The sequence below is a fragment of the Vitis vinifera genome, chromosome 7 (genome assembly GCF_030704535.1).
Source record: "Vitis vinifera cultivar Pinot Noir 40024 chromosome 7, ASM3070453v1".
Taxonomy (NCBI): Eukaryota; Viridiplantae; Streptophyta; class Magnoliopsida; order Vitales; family Vitaceae; genus Vitis; species Vitis vinifera.
The window spans coordinates 21,100,238-21,109,398 of NC_081811.1; positions in this window are offsets into that span (position 1 = coordinate 21,100,238).

Genomic DNA, 9,161 nt, shown 5'->3' on the forward strand with positions numbered 1-9,161 from the left:
ATTTACTAATAAGGAAAAATAAAATTTATTTTTGCTCCTCATTTTCTCTTAAAGAAATTGCATCTTACCATATACATAAAAAAACTATTCGCCAAAACAATTCCTTATAATCATGGTTATAATAATAGCTAAAAGCAAGGAATCAAATTGATACAACCGACATCAACTTGATATGAGAAAAACTTGATATTATTATTATTATTATTATTGGGCAGATATGAGAATATATATAAATAAATAGGATGGAGTTGGAATGAGGGTGATTGGTCCTGAACTCGATATGTTGCCATCCCTAAGACAAGTTAATTGCTTTAGTGAAAATATCTACTTATTGGTCCTATGAACAAATATGAGAGAAAGAGAATTTATGTAAAGACATTTTTTGAATAGTAATGGAAGTCACATAATTAATGAATGATAATTAGGACTAAAATCATATCTTAAGCATCAACTTGATAATAAAAATAAAATAAAATAAAACTTTACAAGATTGAGTAATTGCTTTAGTGAAAATATTGACTTGTTGATACTGAATCCTGTGAACCAACATGAAGGAGACATGGAACTATTTTCAAGACATTGTATGAATAGTATTGAAGTCATATAGTTAATGAATGATAATTAGAATTAAAATAACATCTTAAACATCAACTTGATAATGAGAAAAACTTTACACTAGGCAGATTTAGTAACTTCTTTTGTGAAAAAAAAAATTGCTAATCTTATGAACAAACACGAGAGAGACATAACTCTTGCCAATACATTGTATGAATGGTGATTGAAGTCATATAGTTAATGGATGATAATTAGGACTAAAATCATATCTTTAAGTGTAATTTCAACATTTAATGCACATCTTTAATAGCAAAGTTTGAGCTACCTAAGTGAAATTGGTTTTCTTACTATTTCCATGTAGCGCATGGTGTTTTGCAACTCATAATAAGAGAGTGATAAAGGAACTAAGAGGATGTAATAAATTTGAAGTTTATTATTTATTTAATAAAGTTCCAATTTCATTTTAATCTATTCTTACTCCATATATTGTACCTTATGAGTATTCTGGCCTATGTCTCTTGTATTATACATGACTTGGGTATATTAGGAGTTACACGAAATATCCAAGCCATGGGTTCCTTGGAAATAAATGACATATTCACATCTAGTTTATGGGCTTATATAACCCATTTGAGGTTGTAATACACTACCTCCTATTGGAGGGATGACTAGTCTTGGTCATTGGAATGAGTTTTCCATGGTGAGTGCATTAGTGTGCACGGTTACAAATTGTATAGGACCTACAACGAGTCATGACATAAGGTTATTAGATAGTCATGACTTCAACAAACTACTCTTAACCTTGAGAGAATACTAAACTTGTGTCAAAGTTACCAGTGACTTTGACCTACAAGTGAGATCCTAAAGTGACAATATATTCCTTAAGGATCAAACACTTTTGATGGAAGTCGATAGTAACAAGTATTCTCAATAAAGGCACCACGGTATCTTATAGGATTGAGACAATGTATCCCCTTAGGTGATCCTATGGAGGTGTGTTTAGGAAAATTATGGTCATAGTAGTTCTTTAAGTGGAACTTGACATATGTTATTTATTAACTAAGATATGTTAATTGATCATATTATAGGAGGATTTAGAACTCAAGGATGGTAAAGGTAAGTTTGAGAAATTGATAGTCTTCACATTGTTAGATTATGAAACTAGTTCATGGGGAGATTGCATTCAACATATAATAGATGACAAACCCGAGTATTTAGTGTCTCGTTGTTATTTACATAAGGTAGTGGAGTATGGTTGATTTCCTACAATGAGATGTTGAATCAACTTCAAAATTAGACTATGAGGGAGCCGGTACTATCCTATGGGTCTTTGCGGTCCCCATTCGAGTTCATATACCTTGATGACATAACTTATGAGGGTTGGATTGACTATTGGTTTACTTATATGCACAAGGGCGTTTTGGTAATTTCATAAGGTTGCACAAGGGTTAGTGAACGATATCTTTGGAATGGGCCAATTAATTAATTTGATAGCCTTGTTGGGTTACTCAATTAATTAAAACCCTTTTTTGGGCTAAAGTAAGTGACCTAAGCCCATGGTGGGTTCAAGTTACTTAAGCCTAGTAGGAGTCTTATAAATATCCTCATAGGAGTTAGGGTTTTAGAGTTTTTTTCTTCTTCCACCATCCAAAGAGAGAGCCCTAGCCTCCAACCTCCAAACCCCCTAACAACTAGTATCAAAGCTCTAGGTTAGCCAAAAAGTATGTTAGATCATTTCTAAGATGTGCTAGTCCTTGTTTTGCAGGGCTCGTTATTCATCCCATGGCTTTAGGGATGAATGTATGTGTATGAGATCTCTTGATCTGTGATTATGATGGTTGTTATTGTGATTGTTGGTTTGTTTTTTTTTTCCTAGATAGGTTGTAAAACCCTTATTGCGTGTAGGATTTTTTCTTTGAATATATATATATATATATGTGTGTGTGTGTGTGTGTGTGTGTGTGTGTGTGTGTGTGTGATCTCTTGATCTATGATTATGATGGTTGTTATTGTGATTGTTGGCTTGTTTTTTTTTTCCTAGATGGGTTGTAAAACCCTTATTGCGTGTATTTTTTCTTTGAATATATATATATATATATGTGTGTGTGTGTGTGTGTGTGTGAGAGAGAGAGAGAGAGAGAGAGAGAGAGAGAGAGAGAAAGAGATCTCTTGATCTATGATTATGATGGTTGTTATTGTGATTGTTGGCTTGTTTTGTTTTTCCTAGATGGGTTGTAAAACCCTTATTGCGTGTAGAATTTTTTCTTTGAATATATATATATATATATATATATATATATATATATATATATACACATTTAATTTCTTAGATTGGTTGTAAGCTTTGACTTGAAAGAAGCATAGGTTTTACTTTTCAAATGTAAAAAAGTTTGCATTTTTTCTAATCTATGTAACCTATGAAGCATTATAACTAATCACAAGGTGTCCATGACGGTTCCCTAATCAGAAAAATGAGTCATTTAAGGAAAAACAATGGTTAGAATGGTAGTAATTCATTATTGGATTCTTCAAACTTTTGTTAAAGTGCTCAAGCACTCTTTAAACGATATATCCAATGCTTGAAGCACTTTAGGGGCTCCGGGGTTCCTTTATGTGCTCTTAGCGGTTCCAACGACCTTTTTAGGGTTTTTGGGGGTATTTTAAATCTTTTATAAAAACACTAACCTTATTTTTGTTGGAGGTTTAATTTAGTATGTTTGGATCTTGAGAATCCAAATATTTGGTTACCAAATAAGTAATATGATCACTAAGGCCGTGAGAGTGTTTCTTTTATTTTTATTTCCTTTTATGCTTAATTTTTTATATTACATATGATAGGAAATCTAATTAAAAGATGTTCAAAAATGGTAAATTTGGATTTTCTTATAGAAAATAAATTTTCATGAGGATTCTTTCCAAATATTATTTATTAAGAATTAAATATTGCTTTTATTGAATTGTTATTTCCTTTTGGAACTTTCCTCTTGATTTTGGTTAAATGGTTATCCAAGCTCTCCCACCTTGAGAGAAAGAGAACAACACCTAAGGTTGTCCTCTAAGCTCTCACACCTTGAGAGAATGAGGATTGCACCAAAGTTTTTTAGGCTCTCCCCTCTTGAAAAAGGAAGAATTGTGTTTGGATAAGGAAAATTCAAGCACATCGAAAATGAGAGCAATTCTTATCTAGTATAAGCATTCCAATCCATGGACTATCCTTTATGGACAAGACTATACATGATTGCTAAAGAGTGACCAATCCTAAATATGGAACTCTTTACTTGGTAATAATGATGTTAAGGATCTTGGTTACACATTTAACCTAGATGTGAAGTGGTAGGATCACTTGAAGTGGTCCCACTTGTATAATATGATGACTAAAGAATAGGTATGTTAATCATTACCTAAGGATGACCTTGCAATGTTTATGGTAGGTTAATTAATTAGAGAAGGTCTTTACCTTAGTTATAAGAATCATAGCCTGCCTGAAGTAGGTTTGATTCTTATGATATTATATACCTTACCTTACACTGGGTAAAGCCCATTATAGATAATGCACCTTGGGTGCACCAATCCAAATTATGCACTTAGAGAAGTGCACGTGAGATAGTGCACCTTTAAGTGGTGGTTTGGATTAGTGTAGTTAGGGGTTTGATCTACATTGCTCACTTCATATAGTATATTGAAAGGAATTCGCTCATATTGTGGATGCACTTTCCTTAGACACTTCAATAATTGCGCACTATTCAAGTGTGCTAAAAAGGAAACTCACCACACTATGCCATCCTGCACAATTCTCACAAAGTACGCCCCAACAACCATAAGTGCACTATTTTTCACCAATAAGCCAAGTTCACCTCAACAATCTTAGGTGCACAATTTTCCTTCAATAATGTAGCTCACCTCCCTAATTCATAAGTGTGTTATTCTCTCCTCCATTGATGAAGCACACCTCAGATAGATTCTACCTTAGCGAATTACCTTAATTGTACCTTGCGCTCATGCCACACCTTTCGATCATTGTGCATTCGTCAAGGTTGTGCATCAATTAGTGCCCTTAAAGTTTAGATTAATCCATCCACATCACCATGTTGTTGTATTGAAAAGAAAGAAATTGTAGCCAACCACTCCATGCTAACATCTCATGACTAATGGTTGGATTGACATACTTAAATCAACATTATAGGCATGAGGCATAGTTAAATAGGGATAACTTTGGAGTAGTGGGGGATGAGGGAAATTCTTGCCTTTAAATACGAGAACTATGAATAAACAAGTAGAGGGAGATGATGAGGAAATAAGTTAGAGTGTTGTTAGGAATAGAAGTAAACTTGTTGTGTTCCTATGTTTCCCTCTGTTTTTGTAATTTAAGAAATATTTATTTTTAGTTATATGTTTCAATTTTTTTGTGTTTTCTTTTTAGTTATGTGTTTTTCTTTTTATGCTTTCGCTTTTGTAATTTAATGAATTTTTTTTTCAATTTTTGTTTTTTTATTTTCTTTTTAATCATGTGTTTTTATTTTTTGTGCTCTGCTCTAAGGGGTGAAGGGAAATGAGATCCTCATATCTTAGTTTAATTCATTGTTGGTTTAGTTATGAATGATTGAAAAGGACCTTAGGTCAATGGTTACGATGATTTTAAAATTTTTGGGATTTGATGCAAGTTTGACATCATGTATTATCTAGCCCATTTAGCTAAAGCCTAACCCAAGCCTCAAGTGTGAATAGGCAAGGAACATCCCTTATTAAATATGACTTCATTTTGCTCCCCATTTTTTTATGTGGGATTCATTTTCATAAAAATATGAAAAATCACAATCCCAAAAACACACTACCAAGACTTGAACTTGAACCCTAGTCTTTTATATGGAATTTAAGGCCTTTGCTAAAAGAGCACACACAAAAATATGAAAAATCACAATCCCAAACGCACATTACTAGGACTTGAACTTGAACCCTAGTCTTTTACATGGAATTTAAGGCCTTTGCCAATAAACCAACATTGCTATTAGTTTCATATATAACTATATATATAAACATTTCCTTAATTTATATTCTTTAATATATCCAAATTAAATACATTATATATTTCAATATATATCCTTTTTTTTGTTAAAATAACTTCAATATATATATATATATATATATATATATATATATATATATATATATATATTACTATTATTTTTATTATTTTTCCAACATTTTTATGATTTTTTTTTTATCAATTTTCATTAATTGATATTTTGTGTCAAAATATCCACTGATACTTCTTGATATATTTTGATATATTCGTAAAATCAAGTTATCGATATATCCATCAAAACCAATATTTTTATCCTTACGCTCTAGTTGTGAAGGTTGCAAGTCAAGCATCCTTGGCCTCATATCTATACTTCACTACAACAGGTCTCATAAACTAAACAAAAGCATTTTGACATGAAGAGGAATTTACTTAAATAATCTAATTGTGAGGACCCAAAAATGAGCAATTAAACCGAGTTGATCTTTTGTTGAGACGATTAATGCTTATGTTAACTGGGACCCCTTTGGTATAAACCCTTGGCCTAAAGCCACAATCACATGTTTAAAGCCTTGTTGGTGAGTTAAGCTTAAGAGAAGGAATTTGAGTGAATTTATGCTCTTAGAGTTTGTTTTCTTTTAATTTTCCAATTTGTAGATTCCCTCTTTCTTAAATTTAAAAATCATCATTTTCCTTTTTTACTTCCAACTAGTACTTACACCAGAAAAAATAAAATAAAAAAATCTCATACCTTTAGAATAGTTAATCTAAAGTACCTTGTAGAGATGACCTAATTGCATATGTTAGTTTTTTTTTTCTTTTTTGGTTCAAGAGCTAAGAGTTTTGATGACTGATTTGGTTTAATTTTCTCTTGTAAAACTTCATCACTAAATTTATTTTCAATTTTGATTTAAACTAGAGAAAAACCTGATGGAATTAGTTCCTTGTAAGATGATAAGTTATTTATAGTTAGTTCATGGATTTGAATTATCTAGTAGAAACCGTAGTGTATCAATCCCTAATTGGAGGGATGACTTGTCTTGACCGTTGGGATGATTTTCCAATGGTAAGAGCATTAGTGTGTGCAATTACACATTGGACAAGACCTATAGTGAATCATTACATAACACTATCAAATTGTCATAATTCACCAAACTCTACTATATTACATGGACTCTCAATCTTGAGAGGATATAGAGCATGCACTTAAATCAACATGAGACTTTGACTTATGGATGAGACCTTAAAGTGGTTATATATTCCCTACGGATTAAATTACTAGTAATAGAGATTGGTGGCAGTAAGTATTGTCAATATAGACACTATTATATCTAATGGGATTGGGACAACACGTGTCCTTAGGTGATCCAAAGGACATGTGATTATGAAATATGTGGTGTAATAATTTCTTAAGTGGAATTTGATTTATGCTTTTTTTGAACTAGAATATGTTAATTGATCACATAATAGTAGAATTTGTAACTTGAGGATTATAGAGGTAATCTTGATGGGTTGATAACACTATCTTATTATCTTACAAATGCAAATTCATGGAGATTTTGCATTCAATGAATAGTAGGTCTCGGACCCAAATTTTGTCTCATTGTAATTTCAAAAGATATTGAAGTGTAGTTAACTCTCTTTAGTGGAATTTTAAGTCAACTTCATAATTGGATTATGAGAAAACCAATATTTTTCTTTGGGTCCTAGTGGTCCCTACTCAAATTCCTAATTCATGGTGACATTTTATTTGAGGGATTTGGGTTTGTAGTTCATAAGTGTGCATTAAGGCATTTTAGTAAATACATAAGGTTGCAATAGATCTTATGAACGGTTTTTTATGATTAGTGAGTTGGGCTAATTAATTAATTGGGGCTCATTAAGGCTAAATAATTAATTAGGACCTAAGTGGGCTAGATTACGTGACCTAAGCTTAGTTTGGCCTTAAGTCACTTAAACCCACAAGAAAACCTTATATAAACCTCTTTAGGGGTTTAAGGTTTAAGTTTTTTACCATTTGGTCCATTGTCTTCTAGAGAAAAAGAAAGAGAAACTCTAGTCACCCGAGAGAGAGAGAGAGAGAGAGAGAGAGAGAGAGAGAAGCCCACCCTTCTCTCATGTCTAGATCCATGAAGGGAGATATGTGATGGAAGATTGTTGGGTAGATGAGATCTACAACAACTATCACATATTCAACATCTTCTTCCAATTGGATTCGATCTAGGAACATCTAAATCGAGAGTATGAGTTTCTATTTGTAGATCTAGTCTTTATTATGGTTTTTATTGTTATATTATTTTGTTGCATTAGATCTAGAGAGTCTAGGGATAAATAGCATATACCATACAAGAGCCAGGGCTAGGAAGTGAAGCATTCTAGGGTTCCCAGCACACAACATCTGAACCAAAAGAACAATCGAGTTTTGGACTAGAATTGACAACCATACATGACACGTTAACTTAAGTTACTTGTTATAGCCATGGAGTTTCTTTGCAAATCTCTCACTTTTCCACTCTATCAATATCCTTTTTCTTTATAGTTCCATTTAATCAGGAGCTCTAATACCAATTTATGTTGGCTATTGTGTCAAACTACTCTCCTATAAACAAAGAAAACGAAGAGAGTTCAGCGAAGATGAAGGATTTTTTTTTTTTTTTTTTATATTTTATATTTTTGGCATTATATAGAGGGCTTAAAGTTGTTTTCCACCCATTTTTCATCAAGTACATAGGTACTTATAGAAGGTTGACAACCGATAGACAGCTTATACATAGACACATAACAGTCACTTAATCTGGAACAATACAGAGGAGTTGACTGAGAATAATCTACTAATGGCTGGAGGATTGTTCCATAAGCCTTTGGCATGTCTTTCGAAATGCATGAAAGATGAGGCAGAGATATATAAGAAAGCCCAAAGAAAAAGTCAAAGAGGCAAATAAGCAAGAACAAAGATAAAGAAACAAAAGCACCAAACTAGATAACAAGATGGTAAAAACTCATCTAAGAGGAACCGAGTATCCCAACGAGGATCAGTTTTGTTTCTGAGAGTGCATGTTGCTGTTGTTGTTGCGCGACTGCCCCGGATCATATTGTGCATAGGCATCCACTGCCTGCTGTATTGTTGTTTCTGAGGCTGCATACTGTTGCTGCTGCTGGGGTTGGCCCTGCTGGTATGGTAAATGAGTGAGTGGCTGTTTCCTGGGGAACTGTTGAAGCTGATAACGATGCCCCTGAGAAAACACCCTAGTTCTGTTACTGGACTGGTTGTTTCTACTTGTATTGTACATGATTAGATGGCCAGAATGGAGTTGAAGCTGAGAAGAGGAAGGTTGAAATGGAAGACGTTGAGTAGTTGTAGGTGACTGGATCAATTGTGGAGCCTGACAAAGGGATTGTTGTTTCAGGTTTAAGGCCTGAACTTGGCGCTGTGGAAGTTGTGCAGCTCCTAGTGTTTCCATCAATTGAGGAGCCTGATAATGAGGTGGTTGGTGCTGATTTGGGGCCTGAACTTGCAGCCGTGGGAATTGTTGTACAAGTCTGAGCATATCTCTCTGTTGAGCACTGCTGTTTGCAGAGAGTTGTG